Raw genomic sequence first — 27177 nt, forward strand, 5'->3', positions numbered from 1 at the left:
TGTCCCTGCACCCATCTCCCGGCCCTGCACCCTGTCTGGCACAGGATGGTTCCCTGAGCAGGGCTGCAGGTGCAAGGGACCAGCTGTGACTCCACAGGGAGCTGCCAGGGGGGAATGAGCCACAGCTGAGCCACTCTGCCACCCCAGGGTATTTGGGGAGGGCCCCAGGCTGATGCAACACCAGTGCTGGGACAAAGGGAGCTCCAGGCTCAGCTCTGGGGCTGCTGCATTCACACAACAGCTCCTGCTTCTTGTTCCTGCTGATCCTGCAGTTTGGGGGTTAGTTTTGTTTTTCTTTAATAGCTTTTTGCTTTATTTGGTTCTGCTTTCTGATGAATTCCTTAATAGAGTCTTATAAAAGCTGTTGTCAGCTGCATTAGCAATAATTTCCTAATGGCTGGGGTTGGCATTGGCAATTAGCACTAAGGACCTCTTCCCTGGGCAGCGTGCTCGGGCCTGTGCAAACAGCAGCTTCCCAAGCCCTTGGATGGTCTGGAGTATCACATCCTAATGAAATAATTGTAACTGCAGATCCTGAGGCTCTTTTCAAGTATGATCTGATTAGCCCTGCAAAGGAGGTTTTAAACAAGTAATCCCTGGTGGCGTTTCTGCAAATGCAAAAATTGGTTTGGAAACACTGGGGCAAAATGCAAAGATTGGTTTGGAAACACTGGGGCACTCCTGCAGCAGCCTCTCCCCTGTGTCTGAGGAGAGGGGTGGGATCTGTGCCTCTCTGGGGCTCCAGGGGAGCAGAGCTGGGGCTGTGGGCACTGGGAGCAGTTTGCTCTCCCTCCCTTGTGTGTGAGGTGTGGGTTTGGAGCCTCCAGCCCCACAGCACAGAGCAGTGGAGGCCTCTGTGCAGTGGTATCACATCTGTGGGTTTGGAGCAGCTCCAGCCCATCAGGTGTGTCAGAACACATCGTGGCTCATGGCTTAGAACAGCTCTAAGGGACAGGCCCTGACTGAGGGCATCCCATGGGTGGGTCTGACCCTGGTGCTGCCTGAGGGAGCCCAGGAGGGGCTGAGACCCTGGCTCTGCATTTTGGGACCTCTCTCACTCAAGGCAGAAAGGGCAGGGCTGTGATTATCAGCAATTCACACTGCATGGGGCAGCCCAGCCACAGCAGCACCTCCCTGCCAGCCCTGTCCCTCATTCCAGGGGGACAGTGCTCCCTTTTTAGACTCACCAATATCCACATCATCCAAACGATTTTCACTGTTGGAGGAGACAGAGGAACCATCCCAATGTGGCCTTTCCCATGCTGCTCTTGGAACAGCACCAATGCTGCCAACAGCATCCTGCATGGGGAGGAGACAGGAGCAGGTGCTTGGAAGATTTTATTTTATTTTCTTTCTAAGAAGCCAACTCTGATCAAATACACAAACAGATCTGAAAGAGCTGGCGGGATTAAGTAGTTTGAATGCTGGGCAATTTGGCAGAGGTGGGGCAGGAGGAAGGAGAGAGTGCCTGTTCCAGGAGAACAATTCTGGGGTTGGGGCTGAGGGGGAAAGCCAGCAGATCCTGATGCACCTCAGGACCATGAGCTTGCAGGGTTCCCTCTGAGGAGTGCCAGCAAAGCTCTCCTGGGCAGCTGGAGGGAAATGTGGGTTGTCCATGCAGCTTTTTTGGTTTGGGTTAAATTTTTGGTGATCCCTCCTGCAGCACAAGCAGGTGATTCCCAGTGCTGCCAGCACAGGGCTGGAATGGGCTGGTGAGGAGGGCTCAGCACCATGAGATAAGGGGCTGCATCATGGGAAACTGCCCTTGCAGGACCTGCTGCTGCTGCTGCGAGGGGCTGAAGGACGTGAGGAGATAAGGAAAAGGTCACCCAAGCCGTGGGACAGCTCTGCAGGGTGGCAGGAGGCTCAGGAAAGCTCCTGCCTGTGTCCTGCTGTCTGTCCCCAGCTGCCAGGGAAGCTGTGGAGCACAGCAAGGCAGGGACATGGGGCAGTGGGCCCGAGGGGCTCTGAGTCCTGCTTGCACCCCACCAGGGCTGGGATGGGGAGCACGTGGCTCCCAGCGGGGCACCAGCTCCCAGCCTGTCCCAGAGGATTCATTTTCCTAAAATGGAAGCAAAAGCTGAATTGATTTATTTTGGTTGGCAGCGTGTGGAGCTGGGTAAATAATCCACAAGAAGCTCCAGAGCTGTCCAGATCCACCAGGCACCTCCAGAGACCCGGTCCCTTCTCCTAGAACAGGGCTGATCTGATTTTCCAGCTGCCCAGCCCCTGTGGCAGGAGCAGGAGGTGGCTGGGCAGAGCTGTGTCCATCCCTGCTCTGGGGAGCATCACCATCACTAACCCATGGACTGGGACACCCTTGCTGGGATGCCCTTGATGTCTCTCATTGGATCTTGCTGTGGGGTCCTGGGGTGCCCACAGAGACCCCTTTGTTGTTTCATGGGGCTGTTTGTGCTTTCCAGCCCCTCTGGGAGCCTCTGCACATGCAGGAGCCCAGCCTGGCTTCCTCCATCCTCCTCCTCCTCAGGGGCTGCAGAGCCCCCCAGGCCACGTGCAGCTCTCCAGGCTCTCTCCTGGCTCCGTTCCTGCTCCTGCAGTGGCTCCATCTGGGTTTGCACGGGGGATTTGCTGTAACACTTCCAGGAGTTTTCCCTTCCCAGGGCCCTCTGGAGCATCCCTGGCTCCCCAAGGGTTTCTCACAATTTCTCACACAAATCTCAGCTGCCTCAGTTCAAGCCAGTCCCTTTTCCCTGAGAAGATATCCTGTAAGCACCCAGGTGTTTCTCTGCTGGAGCTGAAGCCATTTGGGGGTTTTCACGTTTCTCTCTTTGGGAGTTTCTCCCCCTTTGGAGGTTTTGCTTTCATGAAGTTTTTGTCTCTACTTGCAAAGCAAATCTCATCTGCTTTATTTTGGATGTCTCCAAAGGGAATTTGGCCACGTGATGTCTGTGGGGACAGAGAAGCAAAAACTTAATTTTTTTTTCTAATGGAAGAACCCAATGTCACAGAAATAACCCACCTGACCAGATGGCCTTTCTCTCCCTTCCAAATTAAAGGCTGGAAAGCCACAAAATGGCCCAGCCACCCCTGGGAGCAGCTCAAGGAGTTCCTGCAGCTCCACCCGTCCCAGCAGAGGGAAGGGGAGGAGAGATCTCTGCGGGTGAATTAATTCTGATTATGGCATCACATCCTGGACCCCCCAGCAGCACAGACCCTCCTGGGTGGGCAGTGTGGGTGACCCTGGTGTTGAGCATCCCTGACCAATCCTTAGAATGGCAGCTGCACCTTCCAGGCCCAAATTCCCTCCTCCAGAGCTGCAGCCAGAGGAAGGAGAGTTTTCTCCTATTTGTTTTCTTTTGTCGGTCTTTAAACCCAGTTGCAAATGCTGCTGATAATTAAGGAGACTCTTGCCATTTGGGTGAAGTGCTGAGGGGCAGCCTCCTGCTCCCAGCCAGATGCTCCCCAGCAAACCCATCCTGGAGGAGAGGGAAATTCTGCCTTAATTTTGATTCTTTCATACTCCAACAAAAACCTCCCTATCCGAGGCAGCCTTGGAAACCTTTCCTTATTAAAAGACCTCCTTGAAATGCATTGTAGCAGCCAAGGAGGGTGGTTATGAAGCACAAAAAGCCTGCAGAAGAGCTCATTAAAACAATAAATTACAACTAATTAGAATAAATCAAGCTAAATCATCTCCAGTGGGAAGGTAAAATGAGGTGTGAGTGAGTGGTTTTAATAAGGATGGTGCCAATCCCCAGCTCCCCTTTAAAATGATGGTGAGTCCTGCTGCAGCAGTGATCTTGCTGCTGGGACCAGGTTGGAAAACACAGAGGAACAGAGGAAAGGGGAGCTGGAGAACACAGATGGACAAAGAGGAAAGTGGAGCTGATGGCATTTTGAATTGTGTCCCAGCCTGAGCTGCCTGTCCCTGATTGCAATGGGTTTGGGGGCAGCACAGCACCCACAGTGGCTCACAGAGGTCAGGGAGTTGGGTTTGCTCACTTTGGGGTTTATTTCTGTTTAATTTGAGATGCACAGAGTGGCTGTGGGGTTCTGCTCCTCTCGTATCACTTCATCACCACAGCCACAGCAAAATGACTTCTCTGCATAATTAGCAGTGAGATCATCGCAGCCGCCTTGGCTCCAAATCATTTCTGCTCCGGCCTCCAAAGAGAGAACTGCTCAAAACAAGGAGGGGAGGGAGGTGTGGGCTGAGTGCCCTGCCAGGGTCAGGCTGGTTGGGGCTCTCAGCAGCCTGCTGGAAGGTATTCCTGCTCATGGAATCAGAAGGGCTTCAAGGTCCTCTCCCTTCCGAACCATTCTGTGGTCATTGAGCAGATCTGTGAGCTGCCAAAGCAGAAGGTTGATGCTGAAGAGAGTGAATCACTGCTGAGAGCACCTGGGAGGGGGCTCAGCTCTGGGCAGCACAGAGCCCAGAGCCAGCAGGGCAGTGAAACCACTGCTCCTCGAGCCTTCCCTGGCTGCCACCTCCCTCTGAGGGATCAGCGCTGCTGCAGAAATGTATTGGTTTCATTAAGCTTAAATGATTAGCTCCAGGCCTTGATAATGATACTTAATGGATCTAATATTTTTGGGGGTGATGATGCTGCTGTATACGGCGTGTATATCATTAATAACCTTCTTTAAACCTCCTTGCTTGCACTGCCACTAATGATGTTCAAACCCTTCTTGTGCCTAAGCCCAATTAGCTGCCAGGAAAGAGGCTTTGTCCCCTGGAGGATGCCTGGCTGTGCTGGGAGGCAGATGCTGATGGTTTGGGCAGGACAGGGGGGTCAGGGCAGCCCTGGTGGTTGAAAGCCTTGGGATGGGTTTGCTCTGCTCAAAATCCCTTTCCCAATCCCATCCAGAGTTCTGCAGGGGGGTTAACACCACTCAGGGCCTCCCCACATCCTGGGTTTTGTCACCCCTTGGTTTCTGTAGCTGAGGGTGGTGATGGCAAACCCTCCTCAGCCTTTTCCTCAGGGGATGATGCCAGATGCATCGAGGGCTCTGTTTCCTCAGGGGAGATATCCCTGAGCCCAGGACACATTATTCCCCTGTGGTCCCCATGCTGGGTGCAGCCAGGTAGAAGAAGGAATATCACCACTGTCTCCATGCTCCCCCTGAACCTTTCCATCACCCCTGGGAGGAGGAACCAGGCTTGGCTGCTTCCCTGCTCCTTCTCACCCGAGCCTCCTTCCCATCCTCCTGTGAGCTGATTAATCCATTAGGATTAACCTCTCTTTAACTCCTTGATTAGCTGCATTTTAAAACTCCATTTGTTTTCCTTTTTACATCAAGCTGGAGCCAAAAAAAGAGGGCAATTTGCAGCAATACTGATTTAATGCAATTTCTGAAAATCAGGGTGAGCGTCGGGAAGGCGTGCTCAGCATTCCAACTCCTCCCAGCACGCTGCAAGGGGCTATATCCTGCTGGAGCCAGATTTGGGAACAGCACCACAGAACCAGCATCCACCTGATCCCCAGAGCTGGTTTCTGATGGTACTGGGACAAAACTGAGAGATGCATCCTGGTTTCAAGGTGTTGCTGGGGAAACTGAGGCTCCTGTGATGTGCTGTGGGTCCCACAAGGACAACCCTTTCTCCACTGGAAATCTCCCTGATTTCCCTGGACTGTGTGTGGCAGAAATTGCTCAAGACAGGGCTTCTTGCTCTAGGATGAGGCAGGATCATGGTTTAGATCCATCCAGGTTTGATCTGCCAGGTTTACCAAACCCAAGTTCAGTCCATGCCCTGAGTGAGCTACCAGACCCCTCCGAAATCTGGGGGTTTTTGATGACACAAACTTTGCATCTGTGGCAGGGGTCTGGCTCAGTGTCAGCTCCAGCTTTTCCTATGGGACCCTTCTTTGCCATGCAGGAGCCATGTGGGAAAAATCACTGATATCTTCAAAAATAAGCAAGATCTCTGGCTATAGACCAAAATCTCTGCTGTTCAAATGCCTGTGTGTCCCAGTGGGAGGGAGTGACTCCTCCATCCATCCTGGGGCTGTCCCATTGCTGTGGGACACAGGCAGCATGGGGATGTGCTGGGGTGAGCAGTGCTGTGGTAGCTCCATGGTGGGGGCTCCTTGGACCCCCTGTTCTGGTTTCTCCCCATTTCTGAGCCCCCTGGGTCTCCCCATGCAGCCACCCCCTGTCCCAGCTCTGCCAGGCCCAGCTCATCCCCTGCACGAACTGGCTGCTCCAGGGGTTCTCTGCTGTGTTTATGGGATTATTGAGCTCCAAGGTGACTGATACCAAACACCCCTGGCCTGTGCTGAGCTGTGTTAACCCATTCTTGGGGCACTTCCTCTGGCTGGCAATCAGTGTTTGAGGTGGGATGCTTTCACAGGCTCAGGGAGCTCAGCAAAGCCAAGGCTCAGAGCTGGGTTCTGGGGTGGCTTTCTCACCTGGCTGAGGGCTGGGAGTCTCCTGGGTGTGAGGTGCTGAAGAAAATGCCTTCCCTCTCCTGTGGAGCTGGATTTTGGATGCTGTGTGCTCAGAGCAGCTCTCCCTGCAGTTGTTTGGGGTGCCTAGGAAAGGCTGAGAGCAGCAGGGACATCACTGGAACCTTTCTTCTCCTCCAGACTCCCCACTTGCAGGATGTTTATCAGGACCTTTGAGATGCCTCTAAGGTTTTGGAGCAGTTCAGCGTGTTTCTAAGCTATTTTGGGGTGCATGAGTGGGAAATACACATGATGAACACGTGTGCCACCGCCTGCAGCTCCAAGTGTTCAGGCCAGATCTGCAAGGGAAACTTCCTCCCAGTGCTGAAGCAACACAAGACAAAACCAAGCAGGAATTGGTACAAAACCAAGCAGAAATTGGTACAAAACCAAGCAGAGAGCTTTGCCTTGTAGGACTGCAGCTCCCAAAGCTGGGCCCCCCTGCACGGGTAGTGTTGGAACAGGGAAATTCTCTCAGGAGCTGTCTGGGAGCTGTCAAAATATATCATAGCTGCTGTTGAGGTTTAAAAAGCTTCACGCTGATGCACAATTTAGGGGAAGCATCTTGCATTTCCATAGATGTACAACAAGATTTTCTGAAATTGCAGTGATATGAGAAAACATCTTTTAAAGTGGAACCCAGATGGCGGGAGGAAATTGTGCCGTTTGAATTCTCTTCAGATAAATCGAAGCTAAAGGGATGTTAAACATTTTATAGGTTTTTCCCTCCCCACACACTTCCACCACCTGCTACTGAAATGACATAAGAGGAGCCATCAAACAGTGAGATCCTTATGGGAAATGGCTTCATCTGGGGACATTTAACACCCAGAGATCCCAAGCCCAGCAGGGTCAGGTCAGGGCTCCTTGGGAAGGAGCCTTTTGGGACAGGAATTTCTGCAGGGGCTGCCCAAAGCCATTTCCAACAAAGGAGCCATAAGCAACCCTTGGCTGTCAGAGGTTGCAGTGGGAGTGCAATGCCATGTCTGGGGCTGTATTTCTCCTTGGAAAGCCACCTCCTGCAGGATGCAGAGACCCCCACATGCACGAACGGAGCGTTTGGCTGTAAATCCCCCTAATTCCAGAGCTGCTCTGCCTTAGGGACAGGCTCTCCGTGCCTCTTGGAGATGATGTTTCAGAGCCTCCCCAGCAGCAGGCATTTCCCTCACAGGTGCTTTTTGTTTTCCTGCTCCTTGGCATTCGCAGCGAGCAGCATTTTCGCTCCTGAGCTAAATCTGTCACTTTGTCTCCAGCGGCTGCCAGGCTTTAAAGCGCTGGCACCTCTCGGAAGCACCCGGGGGACAAATGCCAAGGATTACACACCGTGCTCGCTCAGGGAGGAGGAACTGGCCTTTGCGGCTCCTTGGGTTTGTTTTGAAAGTAAAACGAGCCTGTTTACCCGGCTGTTTACCCAGGCTGGCTGAGTCACAGCCCTGGAAACGTGTGCGGGCAGGTTTGTCCCCTCGGACGGGTCCCACTTCCCGGGGATGGGCTCAGGGGACACCGTGAGCAATGGCAGCGAAAATTCCAGCCTTGGTTGTGCTCCTGCCGGGGATGACAGGGGAGCAGGGCTGGCATTCCCGGGAAGCCTCTTCCCTGTCCATCCCTGCTTGTGCTGCAGGGCAGCCTCAGTGATGGGGAGCACCTGCACCCCTCAGGAGCTGCTGCTTCCATCCCCATCCAGGCTGGTCCCCCCGGGGCAGTTCTGCCTCCAGCCCATCTCTGGACAAGCTATTTTTACAGACTCCTTTTAAAATTCTTTCCAGCGTTGTGGGATTTAACCCCAGCAGATGGGTGCATCAGCAGGCAGGGTGGTGCTCCCCATGGGCGGTGAGGTGGCTTTGTGCTTAACACCAAGGGGAGGTCACTGCCAGGGCATGTGGCTGTGTTTTAACAGAGCACTTCCCAGCTGGGATCTGGCTTAGATTTTGGGAGAAGAGACCCTGGGCAAGATCCCAGGAGCTTTTTTAAAGGGCTGAGCCTGCAAGGAGCACCTGCTCATCACCAGCGTGGGCTTCCCGACTGCCAGCAGAGCTGCAGAGCCCACGGGGGCTGGGACTGGGTATTTTTAAACAACCTTGGCCGGGCAGGCTCTGCCTTTTGCTGTTCTCTCTCCCTGCAATTCCGGAGTGATTTGGAGGGAGCCATCCTGCAGCTCAGCTCCCGCAGCCGAGGGTGTGCAGCCACAGCACTGCCTCCTTTATCTCAGCATGGGATGCTCTGCAAATATCCCAATTTTCACTCCAAATTGCTCCCAACACCAGGTTATTTTGGAGAGGGGGAGCTGCTGTGTTATGTATTATACCCAGATAATAACAGTGATGCCGTGTGGTGAATTGCTGTTAATGTAATGAGGCTGTCTCTTGTCCCCAAGAATGCTGCGTGTGGCAGCCTGCTCAAAAGAGCCGCAACAAGGCTGGCAGCAGCCAGCCCGAGCTCAGGGATGTTCTGTACTGCTCAGCTCTGCTCCCTGGCTGCTGCAGCCCCATACAGTGATGTCCTGGCATGCTGGGCCTTGTAGGAACACCGAGAGCATGGCCCCGGGGCTCAGGAGTGACTTGTTTTGGCAGAGAGGCTTCCCTGAGCCAGGCTGGGCCTGCCTCGCTGTGTGAGCTCACTCCCTCCTCGATCCATGTGCTGCTCAGAGGGTGGCCTTGCCCAGGGGATCCCAAATTTGGGATCAGTGGGTGCTGAATGCATCCCATGGGTGAGCAGCCCAGGGGCTCACACCCTGCTGCTCCCCCTGCACACCCCATGGGATGGGTGGATGCTGCATTGCCCCCACAGCTGGGCACAGCTGAGAGCAGGCAGCATCAGCTTGGAGCTGGAGGCACTGGGTGCTCACCTTTCTCCTCCCTTGTTCCCTTAAAAAAGGTATTTCAAACGTGAAAGCATTGTGAAGACAGGCACTTACACATCTGGAAATGTGTCATGAATGAAATGAGGATATGGGAGGGATTCTGTGGGAATTCATCTCTGCTGTATCTGCTTCACAGCGAGCCATAAACTTCCTAAGAACATAAAAATCTCACTGTTTTTTCCTCTTGAGCACATACCTAGTGCCTGTTTCCCCCAGCTGTAGACCCTGTGTGTGAGCAGAGAGAATGTTCTGTGCAAACACACTGAGAACAATGCTGAGCCTCCCACAAGCCTCAATAACTCCAGCGTTTTCTGTTTATAATGGAACGGGGAATAGAGAGCTCTGTGGAAGTGAAATGTCTTTCTCAAATCATCAGGTTATTTTTATGTGCATCAATACTTTCTCATGTGTGTGTAAATACCTCCCCCACACATGTAGCTTTATCTCAAGGAGGGAAATAAAAATAGCTGGGGATGGAAAGGGAAGCGGGTGAGGGGGCGGTTGCTCCTTTGGGAAGAATCCCTTCAAGGTTCGGAAACAGCCAAGTCATGGTGACAGCAGGATCTGACAGCAGCCCAGCCTCCCTGGGCCTGGCAGCAATGGTGGTAATGGAAGAGCTGCTCATGGCTGTCCCTCTCTGTTTCCATGTCTGCTCACAAGCTGGGCCCAGGCTCAGCTCTGGGGGAAGTTCTGAGCAGCTCTGAGGAGCAGGCTCTGTGCCTGCCAGGAGCTCAGTGGCTCGGATAAATCCCCCATCCCAGCAGATTCTGGGATGGCACAGAGGGATCCCTGTCTCTCTGGGCTCCCAGCAGTGCCCACTTTGCCCAGCTGCTTTCCCTTGCCAATTCCTGGCCCTGTTTCTTCCCTGCTTCCCTCCTTTGTAAGCCCAGGCTGGGCCAGTCTCGGGGGGAGGTGGTGCTTGACCCCAGAGGGGTACAGGGATGTGCTGCAGCTTGCACAGATGATCTGCAGCCTCTTATTTCATTTCCCCCAACCTCCCTGACAGGAGAGTAGCAAAGGGATTTCTGAGAGCTCAGGCTCTGCAAAGTGGGGAGGAAATTTCCCTAGGGAATGTAAGTAAGGAGGGTTATATCATCTGTGCCCTGTGTGCCCTGGCTTAGTATCATTTATGGTCATTGCTTTTCTTATTTTTTAGCCATAACAAAAGGAGGATTAGGAAATCCCCTGCTGTAGGAAGCTGCATGGCTGGGTGGTGGCACATGGGGGACAGACATGGTGACTGTCAGCACCAAGTGTTTCTGGAGGGACAGGATGCATCCAGCGCCCATCACAGCATCAGAGCTCAAACTGCACCAGCTGAACTTTGGCTGGAGCAGAAATAAAACCCTCAGGTCTAATAATACCCGGGTGCAGCCAGCTCCAGAGAGGCTCTGCCAGCTCTGCAGTGTCACGAGTCACCGAGGCACAGCGTTGTGCAAAGTCACCGTTCCTGTCCCAGCCATCCGGGTCCCACAGGTCCCCTCTCCCAGCCGGTCCCTCGGGGGCCTCACAGGGGCTGGAGGAACCCAGCTCAGCTCAGGCAACTCCTCCTCCTCCTCGTCCACTTTGGGAAAGAGCTGGGAGAGTTTCCAAATGCCTCTGCTTGGCAGCCAATCCCCGCCATTCCGGTAATGCACTGGAAGTCAGGCTGGAGAAAGTTCAAGGCTGTATCCCTATAAACTTCATTTCTGGTCCCCCTCACTCTGCACAGCATCTCCTGGCTGCTGGCAATGCCCAGTCTGGTCATTTCCAGTGATGCCAGTGCTGGATGCAGGTGGGAAATGGTGTCTTGAGAAGGGATGACTCAATTATCATTTTTTTTCCTGTAAATTTCCCAGCTCCTATGATGTCCCCACAGTGACCTGCCAAGGTTGGCACAGGGACTTGGGCATCCCCCACATATCTGTGCTCCTGGTGCTCCTTGCACAAACCAGGCAGGTCACAGGTAATGCCTGGCAAAGGCACGTGATGTCCAAAGCCAGCTCCAGGGGATTGGCAGTGTCCCATGAACTTCTTGCTGAGCAAGCTCCTGGCATTCACAGGGGCAGGACAGCACTATGAGGACAGCACCATGAGGGACAGGGTGGCCTTTGGTAGCAGAGCATTGTCCTGCTCCATGTTCTGGGCATGGATTTATTCCATGCACTGAATGCCAGAGCTGCCCTGGTGGTTGGGACCAGGGCACATCAGACCTTGGCCAAGCCCCTGGGAGCAGTTTCTCTGCTGGGCCCTCCCCATCAGTAATCTGAGCCACTCCTGCTGTAGCAAAGCTGTTAGCAGCACAAACTGAGGCCATTTGGGTGTTTTTCCCTGCAAACCCCACTTTGTCAGCAGCCCCTCTCTCCTCCTCACCCACACTGCAGAAGACACTTCTCACTTAAGTGGCATGTGCCCACCACTCCTCTGAGTCACGTCTGTTAGCAGGGAGCTCATAATTCTTCAGGATTTTTCAAGCACAAATGTCTTTGGAAAAGGGCATGAAATAAAACACTTGACTGAGGTCCCGGTGGTGACTAATTCCCATGGTACGCCCTGCTCAGCCTTAACCCTGCTGAGCTCCTGCAGCCTGGGGGTGCAAAGGGACCCTCCCAGGCAGAGGAGCAAAGGAAAAGCAAGAAAACAACTTTAAAGAGGCAGTGGCACAGTGGGGATGGACCCAGAGTGCTCTCTCCAGGTGCCACATTCCCTGGAGAGCACATCCATGTGAGTCCAAAGCACAGGTACAGCCCAAAGCTTGGGGGGTAGCAAAACCTAATGCTTGTGACCAAAACTGGCTGGAAAGGAAATCAGACAATGGTTTGGGTTGGAAGGGAATATAAAGATTATTGAGTTCCATGGGCAGGGACACCTTGGGCAGGATTGCTCCAAGCTCCGTCCAAACCAACCTTGGGACGCTTCCAGGGATGGGGCATCCACAGCCCCCCTCTCCATGGAAAGAAACCCCTCTCCATGGAAAAGCTGGGTTTAGTGGTGGGCCTGGCAGTGCTGGATTAATTGTTGGACTCGATGATCTTTGAGGTCTTTTCCAGCCTGAGCTGTTCTGTGATTCCGTGATCTCCAGCCCTGGGTGGCTCTGGATGGCTGCACAAACCCCCTCCAAAAAAACCCCAGCTTTGTTTGCTGCTTGGGCCCTGCTGAAAACACAACCCTTGTGGGGACTTGAGCAAGGTGAAGCAGCTTTTTCCCCAGTGTTGCTCTCCCCTGTGTACCTGGAGAGCCCAGGGAGCTCAGAGCAGGAGCAGCCTGTGAGCGCCGCAAGTGAATGGCTGCGGGACGGGGCAGAACTAATTAAAGCCTCCACAAAATGACATCTCTTTCCACAGATGGGAAGCTGCTTCCCCTTTGTCTGCCTCCTTCAGTTAATTAGTTATCTAGGAGGTTGCATTTGCATTCCCCTCTTTGTGAAGTACCCTTTTGTTAACTACTTTTCATATACTTTTATGAAGTCGGCCGCTGAAACGGGCTCATTTATCTCACCGGCGACAGGCTGAGAGCCTTGCCCAGAGCTCTGTGCCAGATGCTGGGATTGGAAAATAATGTTTGGCTTGTCTGGTGTTTGGAAAGGAGACAGAAGGTGCAGGGCTGCGAGAAGAAAGTCCCAGGCTGCTAAAGCCAAGGGCTGGATCTTGACAACTTGTATAAAAATGTTCAATCTGTTGCTTTCAGGCAGCTTGCAGGAGCCAGGGAGGATGGTGTTGCTGCCAGCTGTGAGCTCGGATATCTCTGTTGTTATCTGATGGGAGCAGGGTGTGAGCATCCAGATTTCTCAGGATTTATCTGCTGCACCTCCTCAGGCAGTGCTGGGTGTGAGTGTGTCCCCCCAGGATCCCTCCTTTCCCACAGGGAGCCCAGGGACACCTCAAAGCTGCTGCTCCACACGTTTCTCCCCCATTAGCAAAACCACGAGCAACAGCAGCACAAATCGATCCCTGTTGTTACTGTTAGGAAATGTTTGCAGAAATCAATGTTTCCTCTCTAGCATAAACAATCCATGAAGCCCTGCACCAGAGTGGGGAGGCACGGCTGGGTGGGTTTGGCTGCTCCAAGGCATTTTCCGGGGATCCCAAGGGATGTCATGTTGCAAAAAAGGGAATTCTGCCATGAATTCAGTCACCCCTCCAATCCAGGAGAGGGTTTTTGTTTTTGTTTTTGTTTTTGACAAGGAGCAACCACACCTTTTAAACTGAAACTTTGAAAATGCAGAGTGCTGCTCGACTACCAGGGAGGAAATAAAGTCCAAAATACATAAATCTCTTTATTTCCTGCACCAGTGGGTTTGTATTGGCCTGTTAGTTGACAGTCCTGGAGGTATCCACTGGGATGCAACTATTACACATCCAAACTGTCACAAATGGAACCATCGCTCCGAGAGACAAAGGGTAATTTATTGAGAAAAGGTGTCATTGAGGTGGAAGGTTGGAAGGAAGAGAGACAGTCACAGTGGAACTGCCAAAAGAGAATACCAGATCCACTGATAGGCAGGGAACAGCTTTGAATTTCCAAGGCTGCCCTTCAGGGATAGGAAAATAAAAGCTAAGGACAAAAAAAAAAAAAAAAACAAGAAAAAAGTTCTTAAATACAGTGACAGCAGAAACCTGAAAGATCACAGTGAAAAATGGGACTTTCTCCTCTAACAATAACAGTGAGAAAGATAGGAACGTAATTTGTAAAGGCTGTTAAATTGCCGCCAAAATTGTAAGCTGGATGGAGAAATGACACAGAAGGAAAAAAGAAACAAATGCAGACCTGTTGTTATTGGAGTATTGCTTGAAAATGGGACTAGAGATGAACAGGGTGGAGGAGAAATGAAGCTGAGGAAGGGAAGAGCTGGGAGATCCCATGTGGCTCTGTGAACTTCTGTGGGCTGCGGGAGGAAAATAGGGGAAGAGTCTCCAAAACCATAAACCCATCAATCCATCTTTGGGGGTATTTTTTTGTTTGTTCCTGAATAATGCATCCCCCTGTGTCTTGGAGGGAGCTGATTTCTGTGGATGTGGCACTAAGGAGCCAGGCACAGGCATGTGAGCTCCAGAGGGAGCGCCTTGCCAGGAAGGAGTTTGCAAGATTATTCCCTTTCAGCTGGAAACATCTATGATTAAACTGCTTCCAATGAGGAAAGTAGCAGAAATTGCATTTCCAGCTCCTCACTTTAGCAGGTCAGTGGGTGAGCACCTCTGGCCTTGACCCCCACATGCCTGAGGATTTTTTTCCTGAAAAGAAAAGCAGGGCAATGCATGAGGTTTGAGGATAAAAATCAGCCTGTAGACAATATAAAGCCAGGGAAGAAAATGAGGTGAGGGGAACCTGCCCAGCTGCAAATGCCCCCTGCTTTATCCTGCAGCCTCTGGAGCCCCACAGCCCCACTGTGGCTCCCTGCTTCTCCTGTCTGCTCACATCCCTCTAAACCAAAAGCTATAATAGCAGAGAAGAGTTGGACAGATTAAAATGCAGGGAAATGATAGCAAGGGTGTTTTTTCTCAGAGCTGAGAGGAAAGCCAGGGAGGGGGGAGGGAGGAGATGTTTTCAGATACCTTGTCCCTTTAGAGAACTCACAGGATTCAGATGGTTGGAGTGATCTTGACAGGCTAAAAACCCAATCTGCTGGAAATCATATACCTCAAATAATGTGCTATTGCTGCTGATCGGCCCTGTATTTTAGGGCTGAATAGGTACAGTATTAAATTCATCTTGAGTTTTCATTTGCACCAGTTACAGCCTGTTTGACAAGGTTTGAGTGGGATTTAAAAGGCTTTTACTGAAAACAGTCGTGGGAGGAGTGAGGTTTGATGGGTTTTCTCAAGGGCTGAGCAGCACCAGCGGGTTGGGGTTGCTCTGTCCTGCACCCCAAGCTGCCACATGGGAGAGCAGCCAAGGATTATATTTAATTAATTGAAATACTGATTAATATTACCCTTACTGTTATAATGACACTCAGGTCTTCTCCTTCTCAGTGCTTTAACTGCTGGGCTCACCATCAGTGCTGTGATGAAGTTCTCTTGATGTAAAGGCAAAACACATTTATGGCCATGTCCCTTGGCCACAGCTCTGGTGTGAGGCAGGGGACAGCCCAGCTTGGCCCTCAGCTGAAGGAAAGGTGAGAAAATCCTTCTAGGCTTGAAAATATATAATTATCAAACATCAAAAGACCCTTGGCAAGTCTGTGACCACTTGTGCTCATGCATGGCCCCCTTGGCCCCAGGAGAAGATGAGGAAGCTTCATCCCAGTCCCTGGAATTTGGGTGGTGGGAGGCCCTTGGTGTGAGGGCTGCAGGCAGGGGAGGTGGTGCAGCAGCTAGAAATAGATATAAATATTTTTTATTTGGCGTATAAATACAAAGGAGGAGTTCTGGGGGGTCCGCAGGAGGCTGGTTAGGTGTAAGGTGTCCCGGTCCCTCAGGATTTGTTTCTATTTTTGAGGGGAATGAGACCTCATGTAGTGTTAATTAGCTGCAGATCCTTCTGCTGGGCTACGCTTTAGAAAATTAAAAACTCTTGCTTCAGAGTTTGGGCAGCTGTGTGTGTTTTCATAACTGAGGAACAACTGGCTTTAATAACGTAGGGAATTAAAAACACCAAGGCTCCTGTTCTGGAACAATGCCAGTACCAGATGCATTTAGAAACTGTAGACTCAAGGGACCTGAGATAGCAAATGCAGGTGGGAACAGCAAACTCGAGGCACCTGTGGTCCCAGATCCACCTGGGAACAGCAGAATAATGGTGCCAGCAGCCACTCAAATGCTGAATCCTTGGGATTTTGTGCCCATTTAGGGTTTGCTTGGCTCTGCTCTGGAGGAAGGAAAGGTCTTGGTCTGGAGCAGCAAACTTCCAAGGCAGCAAGTTCTGGGAAAATGATCATTAGGAGGGAAAAATAATTCATTTTCATGAGGTGCTTCAGCCACTTGAGAAGCCTTACCAGGAGCTGGGAGAGATTCTCCACAAAGATCCAAGTTTTCCTGGTTCCCTTTTAAAGCAGGTGAGACTTTTCTTTGAAGTAACCTCTTGTTTCCAAGGAAAAGAAATCATTATTTCTGTTTAAATAAATGCTTGGAACATTCTTCCATGCCTTCCTGTGGATAATCACAGGAAATGTATCACAGGCTACAATATCTGATGGTGGTACAGAGTGTTTGTAAGTAAAGCAGGACTGTTTTGATGGGTACATTGGGGCTTTTTGAAACTGATCTTTGAAGTTCTTAATGGGAGCACTTAAAATGGAGCAGGGACAGTAGCAGGCTGAGTGAAAAGGAAAATGTGAGATGAGGATGCACTTAAGGGAAAATATTCAGGAAAGGTAGCAAGTCTTGAAAATGGAAGGGAAAGAATTGTAGTGAGGGTTTGAGGGTAAAGAATGGATTGAGAAGCAGGAATGATAAATGCTGGTAGGTGAGGGATGGTAAACAGCTCAAAGGATAAGCACAAGAATGGTATAAAAAGTGGAATTTTTGCAATACTGCTTAGATAAGTAGGGATGGGTTCAGAGATGGTGCATTAACTGTTTTACATTTCATTTCACTTCTGTGTTTGGGTGTTGGGGACAAGCCAGGACTCTCTCTGATAAAACCCACACAAAAAACAAACTGATTATCTCCTGCTCTCCTCAGTCCTGCAACAGTCACTGACTTTGTGAGTCTTGCACTGTCCCAAGTCACTTCCAAGCTTGACTCCCAAACCACAGGGACAAGAGCTGTGTCACTGGTCTGTGTCACTGCCTTGCAGTGTTCTGCTGCCCTTTCTCTTTTCCTCAGTGCTCTTGGCTCATGTAGGCAGAGCTGAGGCTTGCTTGATGCCTTGGGAAGGCTGACATGGAACAGAGGCTGGACAGAGCTAAAGAATAAAGCAGGGATTTATTCAAAGCCTCCATGGATCCACCTTGGGCAGCACAAGAGCCCAGCCAGGTGAACCCAAGATGAACCAAAATGGTCACAAAATGCACGACAGGTCACCAGGTCTTTCACTTTTATAACTTCTGGTCCATTTGTATAATGGAATTAATTGTCCAATTACAGCTTTAGGTTATGAAGTCCCATCCTTTTCTCTTTTCTTTCTGCCATTGTTTGTGCTCTTGAGCCTGAGATTTGGATCATTTGTCCTTGATCCCCAGTTAGAGCAGGAATTGTTTTGTCTCCCTGCTCTGTGCAGAGAGCTCAGCATCCCTTAATGTGAAACTCAGAACTACCCTAAAGCAGCACAGAATCTGAAAATATAAAAGCTAAAACTTGAGGCATCACTCTGAGGTGTCTGGGCTGGTTTGTACCGAGAAATTTTCCATGGAAAAGCAGAATGGAGTCTCTGCAGCTCCCCTGTGCATCAGGCCCAGCTCCAGACAATCTGCATTCACTTCATTTTTATATTCCACCTGAAGCAGCATCTGCCTGCCTGTGCTCCTCCAGCAAGTGTTGCCAGTGTTCTTGCCCCTTAAATTCTAAAACATCTTTTCTGCTGAATATTAGAAGTTGTTTTCAAGAATTTTTAACTGCAAATATGCCCTTTTAAATTCTGGCGATTCTGAAAATACTGGTTAATTCAAGGTAATGATTGTTGTTTTGGTATTGAAAAATGATGTCAGGGTTTAATCCTCTCCTGCTCTGAAACCCACCTGGAACTTGGCTGTTTAACTTGACCAAACTAAAAGTACATAATTAAAATAGAAAATAAACGATGTAGATTACTAAATGTGTAGCTGTGGCTTATGCTTGAAGCAATCAGAGATGAATGGTCTCACCTGCTGCTCCTTTTTATGCAGAGCATGGCTGAAGGCACTACAGAGTGCTGGAAATCTCAGAGTGATGATTCTTTTCACTTTTACTAAAAGGTTATTGAGTTGGGGGAAAAAAAGAAAAGGGGGGAAAAAAAAGGAATCTGACCTGTCCTCTGCTTCCTTCCATCCCCCCAGTCTGAGGAAGGCCCAGGGTTTTCATGCTGCTCACACATCAGGTCTCACTATTTAGGCTGTCAGCGTTCTCTGCAGAAATATTTGTTTGTAGGTTTTTTTTTTTCTTTTAGAAATTCTAGAACAGAAATGTGTTTTTATAGCCCAAGTCTAAAAATACTTTGCTTCACCTGTATTTTTGCTTTATGTTGGTAATTCACTCCATTCCTACCTACACTGAGCAGTCCCCATTATATTTTGAATATCTGAGAAGATTATAGGTACTGGATATGTCTAATTATAGGTGTCTGAGAGCATAACATTCCTGGTAGAAAAATCATGATCTCTGATTAATGCATTTGCACTCATCTCTGCCTTCTGAGTTAGTGTTTTCTTCAGCCACAAGTGCAGCTGATGATTTGCAATGATGAATGACAGGAAAATTTGTAAACAACAAGATGATGATAAAATGTGAATTCAACAGGGCTTGAGTATGTTAATATCTGCTGGCAAATGCTGCTTTCTAAACTGGTATTCTTTAAAAAATAGATTTTAAGAGCTAAAACCACTTGAGGGACTGTGGATGGTTTCACAAAGTAATCTGGCCATAGGGCATTATATGGAATAATTGCATGTTTAGGACATTTTTTTATATACTTGATGGCAACAAATATATTCAGACAAGCTGTACATTCATGGATGCTTTTTGTATCTTTGTTAAGTCAATGTGGTGTCAGGAAACATAGAGCTGATGTTTGAATATTCTCTCTAGAAGCTGTTGTTTTGTAGCCTCTTGGGAATGTGGTGGCTCTTGCAGGGAAAACACCACGCTGGGCCAGCACAGTGGAAGAATTGCATTCCACTGCAACACACTGGAACAAAACAAACCCTGTCCAACCCACTGGCAGAACCAGTGAAGGACAGGGGGAGCTCAGGGTGTGTGGCAGTTGTGTTTGTAAAACCAACCAAACGACAAAACTTCGCCCAAAACCCACAAGAAATAAAAATGCACCAACCCCACAACAAGGTGTCTTTTGGTCACCCTGTGCAGCAGTACCCAGGCAGAATGGAGTGGCCATTTTTCACAGGGATGTGGACTTTGTGACCCTTGTGGCTTTAGATTGCCCTGTGGTGGCTCTTCTCCATCTGCTCCCTGCCACTGTTCTCCAGGAGAACCCTGGGGAGTGGGACAGACCATGGTTTTAACCAGAATACCCCAGACATCTTCCAAGAGGGTTTTGGGTTCCTGTATTCCCCAAACCTTGTTGGGGAGGGGATTTCTGCAGGGCTGCCTGGTTCTGTGTTGGGTTGAAATCAGCTGATGTCAGTCCACGTGAGACAGAGCCCTTCCAGCCCTGCTGCAGATCGCTGGAGGAGACTTGGCTCATCAAGTTTGCTCCCCTCTACCTCAGAGGTCGGGTGTGCATTGCAGACACCACTGGTTCATTGAAAGTCACAGAATGTAGCTCTCCAGACTGTATTTTTGATTTCCTAAGTGTTCAGAACAATGTGTTAAAGGTCTCTCTCTTATTCTGTAATGTAGCGGTGCACGGTGTTGTCAGTCACCTTTTATCATGGCTAGATAAATTCTTCCCCTTAATTGCCATGGCAAATTCATTTGCAAAACCTCTGAGGTGGATTGTTGACTTTTTGCATTGGAAGGAAGGTGGCCTTTCTGACCAACCACTAAAAGCAATCCTAGCCCACAAAATCTTGAGTGTTATTAATGTCAGAGCTAGCTGTGTACTTGTCATAATATTGTGTTCTGTAATTCTGTGCTTTGGGTAAATGGGTCACTAGATAAGATTGACAACAGCCTCAGCAATGAAAGGTTTTAAGCTGGAAACTGGATGAGAAAGCAGAGCAATTTCTTTCAAGAGAAATTACACTGATGTTATTTGTTATTGCTGCAGTTAGAGATCTGTCAGTGTTTCCAATTTAAAACCTTGCTTTCTAGAAGACTAAAAACATGTATTTCAAGGCAGAACTTTTAATGCAAAGACCTTTTTTTCCCCTGCCATCTCTCTTATATGAAGGTTAGTCATAATTTCTTATTGCTCTGGGAGCAGCAGGAAAACATTGGTGGTGGATGGGCTTCCTATGTTCTCCAAAATGGAGAAACTGGTCTGGCCAGACTACACTGGTGTGGTGACATTCCTGATCCTTTCTGAAAATTGAGAACCAGTACGTGGTCACAGATCAGCACAGGTGTCCTCCTTGTATCTGCTAAGTGACTAAGTCATTAAAAAAAACACAAATAAAATCCACCCCAGCTTCAGACATTCCCTGAAACTTCCAATTTAAAGAATATGAAATTTCAACAAAATGCTTCTGAGAAAGGATAAGCCAGTATTTCTCTCCATAGACTACTCAACTGTCCTTGGAAGAGAAAAGGCACAAAATACTTTCTGGAGTATTTTTCTGTGTTAGCTATATGAAGTAGATACAATTATGGTGAGATGTTCAGTTTCAAGCAGCTCTTTGGGGTATTTTGGTAGCTTCCTGACAGGTGAAACTGGGCACAGATTCCACATTTTTCCTCTGCTTGCTAGAGCCAGTCTCAAAGTCTTCATTGGTGACACTTGAGTATCCTTTCAGCAATGAAAAAATGCATATTAGCAGCATGGAAGTGACAATTTTGAGATGTGCTTTGTTTGCAGGGGTTAATTTATATTTGACTGAAGTTTGGTTTGGGGTGGTTTTTTTCTGCTGTACTATTTTGCCATGTGACAGCCTGTCAGCTCAAGAATTCCAGTGTTAGTATGGGCTGGTCTTTTGGACACAATGAAGGGAACAAGACAAAACAGGGAGTGTACAGAAGAGATTATAGCAGTGAGAGTCACACTTTCTGCTTCCCCAACCATCAAAGTTTATCTTGTTTGTCCTTGTGCATTTCTGATGAAGAATTGGGAATGAAGAAAGAAAACTTGAGCATAATTGTGTGGGTTGTTTTGTTTTTTCTTTGGAGCTCTGGCTGCTGCATGTGCCCTCCACATGGACCAGCGTGAAAGCTAAAAGCATCTGCAAAACAGGTTTGTTTTTAGCCCACGATTGTGTCATGGCTTGCACAATCTTGCAGAGCATGAACAAAATAAATTTCCTGAGTGCAAGAAAAGTCAGTATTTGGAAAACTGCCCTTTGTCAATTGTCTGCAGATTCTCACCTTGCTGTTGCCTAAGCCTGTCAGTGATGGTGAGTTTGAGTATGTAAAAATAAAAAAGCAGCTGTGAGCACACTGGCACCATGTGTGGTCACAAATTCAGATTGGAGGTGTCACAATGAAGAAAAGACTCTCACTGCTTGCACAGCAGTGAAAGGGTGCATGTGTTGGTGCCTCTGAGGGGCCTGGGATGTCAGGAAGGCTTTGTCACGGTGTGTGATGCCTCCCTCTGAAAGCTCTGCCTGCGCAGGGGACACAGGTATGCCTGACTTAGGTTTCCATGGAGATTTCTTGTCCCTCATTACCATAGGTGGATTTTGCAGAGAGTTTTTCTTTGCCTAACCTTCTCTAGTTTCCTTTTCTGTTTTGTTTGGTTTTGTTTAGGGAGGGGGCAAAAGGATGTTGTGGTTTTTCCTATTGTTTGGGGTTTGTTTCTTTGGGTTTTTGTTTTTTTTTTTCTTTTGGTGTTAACAAGTTGTGAGCTGTTTGGGTTTTTTTCCTTTCTGGAGTAAAGGGATAGGGAAGCAGCTGCTCTGCTCAGTGTTTGTGGGCAGAATGAGCTGTGGGTGCTGCCCCAATGGCTTTTCCTACAAGCTCCATCCATGGCTTGTGTGCCAGCTGGTAACCACAGGCAGGGCAGGATTCACGCCCCATCTCCTTTTGAGGTGATGTCTCTGCTCCACTTCTCACAATGAGAACTGATGTGCACTTGCAGCTCTCAGCAAGCCAGTGCAACCCTGGCTGGACGTGTCTGATGGGGAATGTGGTTTCCAGCAAACAGAATGAGTTGCTCAAATGTTATTTTTAACTGTCTCCTGTTGCCTTTAACTGTGTTAGCAAGGGTAACACTGTGCTGCTTTTCCTTTTTTATATAGCAAAAGATGTTTCTTGTTGCAGAAGATGAACTAGGAGGGTTTGGGTTTTTTTAAATAAACATCCTAATGGCCTGGGCTCCCTCTCCTGCATGACTTCCTTCTCCCCCATCCGAGGAGGCATTGACCCATCAGACATTTGCACTGTAACCATGAAGTGCTGTTGTGTTTCTGGTTTTGGATCAGTAAACCTGACTGCATGAGGTGTGAGGGTGTGTGAGGAAGTGGTGACCAAGCAGATGGGGATAATGGGGCTGTGCAATAAAAGAAATGGTTGTGTGTGTAGCTGAGAGAACTGGGGATCTGCAGCAGTTTGGTTTGTGAGAGATGGCAAAAGGAGGAGTGGAATGAAGGATAAACAAAAGCTGTGAAGTGAGGTGGTCATAGAACTGCAAGAGAGCAAATGATACAAGAAGAAAAGTTCAACTTTAAATATGTCATCAAACTTGGATACATGTTTAAGATTCAATGGCAGGGAGCTTTCTGTCTCTTTCAGCAAATAATACATTAGGCTGTTAGACTGCACAATGGCTAATGTTAGTTTTAGTAATTAAGCTCATTTTATAACCTGAACCATTCACATATTTCTTCTAACTTAGGCTTAATTTTCAAAAAGCCTTAATAAAAAGCTGGAAAGTGTCAGTAACACCATATCTGAGGAACTTAAATTCTTATTTGAACATGTGCATGGACAAAATGGGGAAATATGACATCATACTGCAGTAATTCTAACAAGAGAATAACAACACTGACAGCCAAGTATCTGAGCTTACTTAGCAGGCATAGTGAAGCTGGTGGTGCAGAATTTCTGAATTTTATCTTTTATTCTGAACTGTGGTCTGCTCTGCCACTGTAGTCAACTTGGATTAGAAATTCTTGACTGTTTTAGAAGAGCAGCACTCCTTCAGTGCTGAAGTAGTTGGTTCTATTACTGTTAACAATAACATTTAAGCTCTCATGTACTGAGAGTTTTGTTGAAATGTTTTTTTTCATGGCCTTGTGAGACTGACAGTCATTGACTCTCTTGTACTTGCACACAAAATGACTTAGAAAAGTGAATTATCTTTTGGTAATTGCCTATGGAAAGGGCAAAACTGGTATTATAGCAAAAAGCTTTGTGATCCTGAGCTTCTGGCTTTTCCTGCAAGTGTTTTGCTTTGTCTTTTAGAGTGTGAAACCAAAATGGAGATAAAAATCAGACTCGAGATGGGGCTCATGCTTATGGAGCTGTGGTTTTAAGAATGGGCCTTTTTTATTTGGTTAAGTGTTAGTTTTACTGTCTAACATGAATATAAAATGCAAGGTGGCACTCCTGACCTGAGCCTAACGAGGTGAAAATGTTATGTTCTATAAAAATAAAGGGTTCATGATCACCAAATTAGTTTGACATATCTGTGAAACAGCAGCTACCCAGGAAGGACCACACAATATCCGTGCTATTAAAGCTCAAAACAGTCTAATCAATTCCAAAAGTTCAATTTCTGTTCCTAAAGGCTGCTTCCATAATGAATTAAGGGAGGCATATCAAATGTAATAATGCATTGTTATGAAGGTTTCAGTAAACTTGCCAAATGTCAGGCTGCTGGTCCAGTCATGGTGCATTAACTGCTGTGATTAAAGCTGAGCTGTCCTCAGAGCTCACCTGGCTTTGGGAATGGAGCTGCAATATCCTGCCTGGGGCAGCAGGGAAGTGCTCTACAAAGGTTACACTGAGCAGGGAATATTCAAAATAGTGGATTTGTAACAGGTTTAGTGCCTCTTTCTCTGAAATGGAGCATACAAATGATCTGAAGGCAATAAACTATTTCCTGTATTTGGAGAATCTTCTGCTCCCCCAGCTGCTAAAAATTGCTTTTGGTAACTGTAAACACTGCATGGAATGGCTATTTTTGGGTGAGAATAGGAAAAAAAAAACCCTTTCACATTTGGCCAGAAGTTCAACGTAAGAAATAAATGGTGGTTCCTGTTTCTGGGTAGGCTCAGTTCAGAACTTGTACTGGACAGTAAGGTTAACATTTGGTAATTTATGGATGAGCTTCTGGTTCCTTTGTGTCACTCAGCACAAAGGAATGTTAATGCTGATCTTACTAGACACTGGTGGATTTCTCTAGTGTCATGTTCAGTGGAATTATGTCTGGAATGAATGTGTGCATAGCTGAAATGTTAAGAAAATGTTTCAGGAGGGAAAGCTGAGCTCTTTTGCATACACAGAACTTTGGAACTGCTCTGTGTTCACTAGCAGGAAATGCTAATTGTTTAATTAGGGGCAGAGGAACATGATCAATGTGGAGACTTTTATTTTCCAAGAAAATAATCAGAAAGGACTAGATTTGTAGATAGAGGCTGGATTGTGATAGTTTCTAGGAAGAGTCATATATTCATAGCTCAGTTTTGCCCCAAATGATGCCAAAAGGACCTTGCAGGCTGGATGTAGAGGTCACAACAGCCATCCCCTGGTTTACTGTGGCCAACAGAGCAGAGCAAAGCTACCTGAGAGAGCAGGGTAGAAAATGATGAAGAATGATGGATCCAGCTGGAAAGGAGAGGTGAGATTCAGTGGGCAGACAGCAGCTGAAGCAAGCTGAAGTTCAGCCAGGACACTTTGCTAATTCCCCCCAAACACTGCATGGCAGACAAGGAATCATTCCCCCAATAAAGAAAATGAGTTTCAGGGTAACTTGCTCCACATGCAAGAACTTTGAAACCTGTTCCTGGATTGGAATATTGCCTTGTGTGGGCAAAGTGAATGAAGGCATTCAGGAGTGACAGGGAAAGCATAATAATTAAATCTCGAGCTTGGCTTGCAGAGGAAAACCCATTTGTGTACAATCAAGTGGGTGGTGTTTTGGTTTCCTTGAGACTGCAGAGTGATGCACAACAGCAAGTGGTGGAAGGCAGCACTTTCCCTGGATAGATGGTTTCTCATTATTCATGAAATGTTTATAGGAAATGCCTTGCATGCACAGCAGCAGCAGGGGGAGGATTGTGAGCAGGGAGAGAAGGACACAATGGAATGTCACTCCCTTCCTTGTAGTATAATGTGACCTTTCCATTAAATTAACATTTTGCTGTTTGCACAGAAGGAGAGCTAAGATAGAAAGTATTTTTAGGGGGCAATAGTCAAGTTAATTAGGCAGCTGTAACTTATTCTGTATGTTAGGAGCTCAAAAGCAGGGTATGGGGAGTGGGGGTTTAGTGTTGCTTTGCATTCCATCCATTTTTAAGGAGTTGCTTTGTGCTGACTGTGAAATCTGGGCTGTGACGTGGTTCCAAGTACTGTAGCCTGGACCTGTTTTTTCCGGTGTATTAAGAGGAAGGTTTTAACTTTAATTCCTCAATGACTTGCTGCTAAAAGGTTTAGGCATCCTCTCTGCTAATCTAATGGGCAGAAAGGACAGATTCCACAATCCTTCTTGGCGTGGAGGACTGAGATATTTTACGTGCCTGTCTATCAACCTCAGAGCAGTAATCGTGCAGTAGGGCACAGTTTTCCAAGAGAAACACTGCTGGATTTTGGTCTGTGAGCATTTCATTTCATTCACACATACTCTATTTCATTTAAGGGTTAAAAGATGCTTCATAAAGCTGATATGACATGTGTAAATTCATAATGGCTCACTCATACACTGCATCCATTACAAATCTTCCCTTTTGAAGAATGACTCTGACTTTTCCCTAAGTTTCCTTACTCATAAAAGGCACATTTTAGCTGTGTTACATCAGGCTGCAGATAAGAACTCATGTGTTTGAAATAAGGAGATTGAAAGGCTGTTAGGATATTTGTAATATTTTCTCTTCTACAATTCAAGTCAGGTTGCAGTAGATTCCAGAACCCACTGAAGCCAGTGCTGGTCACTGTGTGCTCTCTGCTGTGTCTTTGGCCTCGAGCTAAGGCCTGTGGTACTGCTGGGAGGGTGAAATCATATCATTCTTCATCTCTTAGAGCAGCCCTTGGACTGCAGTCCTTCAGCCTGAAGTGTATTTACTTCAATAGTTTCGGCCTTGGTGGTTCATTTCTCCTCTGCAGGTACAGCAGTGATCAGAGAGCCTCATTTGTCTGCCATGCTGAGGATCCTCATCTGGCATCATTTAGTCCCAGTGTTTGTCAGCATTTCCATCCCAGTGCTTCAGGAATCCAGCGCTTTTGACTTCTGCTCTCAGTTGATAGTGCTTGTATCCCTTGAACCTGATAGTTCCCAGTTCAGATAGAGGAAGACTTACAGCTTTATTAGGTAACAATTGATCCTCAGAGCTCATTGTTTACCCTGCTTTTTGGGGAGCTATTGCATTTAAGAATAAACGGAGTTATCTCACAACTAGGGCCTAAAACTAAAGAACAAACTTTCTCCTTTATGCTGGGGAAATTAATGGAAGGAAGTCAAACCTGTCCTGTCTGGCACTGTCAGAATAAGACTTTTACCTGTTATTGTTGGTTGCATTGTGGGCAAATTCAACTTGTGTATTTGTGGACCAGCAGTCTTCCTCTCCTGTCACCTCCTGCCTGGATACAGGGGAACAGGAACCAGGAAAGGAGCAGAGGTTGCTCACTGAGAGCTCTTAGATCAGCACCTTCTGCAGGTGTCCCAACCTCAGCAGGTTCATGGGCTGGTGAGGAATGGTGTGACTGCCTTTGGTTCATGATGGCCAAGCATGACAACCCGAGGCCACAGCTCAGTGCCAGTTTGCTAATGACAAAGATTTTTGCCCAAAACATGCTGAAATCGAGGGTTTGTGATCCATCTGCAGCATAATGACAGCATAACAGTAGGGCTGAATTTAACGAGGGTTTATATTCCCTTCCTAAATGACTTCCAAAGCCACTATTTGCTGCTCTATTTGGTGCTGATCAGTTCAGCCAGAGTGAGAAATATTTATGGCTTTCATGCAGTGCACTTATCACATTAGCAAGATAATTAAAGCTCTATAGCAACTGTCTTGTAATTAAACCCCAAACATATTCTAGTCCGCTTCCATTGTGATGGAACTGATGTCCTTTTCCAGTGGGCAGA

General features: G+C 48.0%; 1 long non-coding RNA gene across 1 annotated transcript in view; it reads left to right on the plus strand.

The window, feature by feature from the left end:
* Nucleotides 1–16069: 16069 nt before the first annotated feature.
* LOC135454810 (uncharacterized) overlaps nt 16070–27177 on the plus strand; it is a 32514-nt gene continuing 21406 nt past the window's right edge. The window contains exon 1 of the long non-coding RNA XR_010442201.1: nt 16070–16240. This is a non-coding gene — a long non-coding RNA (uncharacterized LOC135454810). The remainder of the gene's footprint in view (nt 16241–27177) is intronic.

The sequence above is a fragment of the Zonotrichia leucophrys genome, chromosome 15 (genome assembly GCF_028769735.1).
Source record: "Zonotrichia leucophrys gambelii isolate GWCS_2022_RI chromosome 15, RI_Zleu_2.0, whole genome shotgun sequence".
NCBI classification, from domain to species: domain Eukaryota; kingdom Metazoa; phylum Chordata; class Aves; order Passeriformes; family Passerellidae; genus Zonotrichia; species Zonotrichia leucophrys.